At 37.3% G+C, this 2,771-nt stretch overlaps 1 pseudogene; it reads left to right on the top strand.

Moving 5' to 3' along the window:
• The window catches only part of LOC122076258, a 5,552-nt pseudogene continuing 2,781 nt past the window's right edge, over window positions 1–2,771 (top strand).

Below are 2,771 nucleotides of genomic sequence, written 5' to 3'. Positions count from 1 at the left end.
TTTTCGGGTGCAACAATACTGCTTATTGAAATCTCCCAAGAGGAAACAAAACGGCTTGGACACCGTTTTATTGGAACAGGGGAAATTCTATTGGGTCTTAAATCCGTGGAAGGCATCAATATGAAGAATGCCCGTGTCGAACTGGAGAAGATTATTGGCATGGGCTGTGGATTACTTCCTGAGAAGTTACCATTTAATCTTGAGGCAGAGCATGTACTCCAATTTTCTTGGGAGGAAGCGCGAAAGCATGGTAACAACTTATTCGTAAACTTCGTTTCAAATTAATAGAAACGTTTTTTTTTTTTTCCTACTGAAAATTTGTGTCTCAGCCTCTCAGGTAAAGAATACATCGATTCTGAAGACATCCTTTTGGGACTACTTCAAGAAACTAAATGTGTTGCAGCTCTTGTGCTCAAGAACCTTGGTGCAGACCTTAACATAGTAAGTCTAGGGACGGCAATAATTTGGGAACGGACAATAAAATGAAACATACGATAATAATACGTTTAAAAAAATCTGGTGCAATAAGACACGTACGACAGTGATACAATACGTGTTTAGTACGGTTGCTCTGTAAAAATCCGGGAGCAAAAATCCGGGACTAAAGATGATTGTTTGAAACTAAATTCTACTCTATCATGCTTTTATGGATACTAAAATCCAATATGATTTTTCAATTTGAAATCATTTCCCATTCTTTTGAATTTTTACATTTAATATTAATTAAATTTAACCCCAAAAAAGGGTATGGTAGAAAGAACTAAGAGGAAAATCAAACCTCATCTCGTCTCGTAACTTTTAAATGTTCTTTTCTTCTTTTTGGTAAGAAAACAAGGTTCAAGAAGATGAAGAATGTGTGTTTGCAATCGTTCATCCCAGAGACACACTTGGATTTCTTGAAATTTCCGTGGGGATACAATCTAAGACCGGTCACGGATCAATTTTAAGGCTCAAGAACCTCCTCCCTTCAACTACTTTGATTTCTCAGATGCCGTATTGCATAAACAGAGGGAGGAGAACACCCGTGTCATTACCCTCTTTCTAATTCTTCACATTGTCAGGCTGCGACTATGTTTCTAAGTAATTTTCGGTCCAATTCAAATAGAGATTGTAAGCTAAATTTCTTAGAAGGGTTTTCATTTCAACCCCCTTTGGAGAATCCCGCCCTTGGCCATCTTTGTCCATGTGAGTCGTCTCTTTTGAATCTCTCTTGCTTCTTGTTAAAAATTATTTGTAGATGCAATCGCCCTCAATTGGATTTTCAACTACCAATGAGAAAAGAAACGGAGAAGAGGAAGGGTTGATCGGGTTTTCAACAATCGAAGGGAAGAGAAATGGAGAAGAGAATGAGAGCACAGGGTATTGATGTCTTACCAATCGGCCTCGGTCGCTGACTGCCGAGAACGGAGATGAAGGAGAAGGGATCACTGGGGCAAGGGTTCCTCTTTTTTTTGGTTTACTTAGATGAGGGAAGAAGGAGGGTTATAGTTTCAATCGATTAGGGTTCCTAATAGAAGACAAGGGCCGGGAATCGGGATTTGGCCCATTTAAGTTAATCTCTCTTCTTCTTTTTTTGGAACTCAAAAGTTTTATTGAGTATGTAACGTAGTATACAAGTATTATTCGTGTATAATATGGTTATCTTTAAAATCAGTGTATTAAACGGTTTTTTTGAATTGATACGCCAAATTACGAACTTTTGAATTAAATGTTCGGACATGCGTATTATACGTGTATTTTACTAACTATGGACCTTAATGTGCTACGTGCACAGGCAAGTGAAATAGTTAACCTTTTATTACATCCTCCATTTATGTTATACAATCTTATTTCCATGTGTGTGTGTGTGTGTGAGAGAGAGAGTAGGTTATCCAAATGGTTAGTGAGAGCACAGAAGCTGTTGGTGGAAGCAGTGACAATGAAATGCCAATGCCAACACTTGAAGAATATGGAATTGATTTGACGAAACTGGCTAAGGAGGTGCATTTTGTTGTTATCATTCATTTATCGCATCTATTTGATGTGCTTCATAATGGCTTTCTTTATACTAATTTTTCTTTCTAATTTTCGTAAATTTTGTCGAAAAAACTTTCTCCTGTTGTTGAAGGCAAGAACAGGATCAGGATCAGTGCTTGAATATGGCCCTTCTCGTTGCTGATACGGAAGACAATGGGAAGTTCGCGGAAAGATTAATGAAGCTTGTAGAGGAAAGTATTCATAGTGGCCAAGTTATACTCTTTATAGATGTACACAGTCTAATCAATGCAAGAGGTACAATTGATGCTACAAGTATCTTGAAACCACTTCTTGCTAGAGGTGAACTACAGGTAGGTAACTTAATTTCTTATTAGTTTTGAATTTTGTCAAACACCTTTCAGTTTTTCCATTATTTTTCTAGTGAATAGTTTTCTCTGATTCTGGATCGACACAATCAATTAAAGTTGTTATAAACTACTTTTATCAAACAAATCAGAATTAATGGTCAGGAGGCTTATAATCTATTTCAAATCATGTTGCAGATTATTGGAGCCACAATGCATATTGCGAAAGATGAAGCAGTGGAAAGACGATTCCAGCCAGTGATGGTGCTTGAGTGTTCCGTCAAAGAAACCATACAAATTTTAATAGGACTTCGGAATCTGTATGAAATTCACCATCATATACGTTACACAGATGAAGCCCTAGTTGCTGCTGCACAGTTGTCGTCTCAGTACATCGGGTTTGCATTGTCTTAAGAGTAAAATTGATTACTAAAGTCATGTTTCATGTTC

Source organism: Macadamia integrifolia, chromosome 4 (assembly GCF_013358625.1).
Source record: "Macadamia integrifolia cultivar HAES 741 chromosome 4, SCU_Mint_v3, whole genome shotgun sequence".
Taxonomy (NCBI): domain Eukaryota; kingdom Viridiplantae; phylum Streptophyta; class Magnoliopsida; order Proteales; family Proteaceae; genus Macadamia; species Macadamia integrifolia.
Note: the sequence above shows the minus strand (reverse complement) of the source record. Positions and strands in the feature narration are given on the sequence as shown.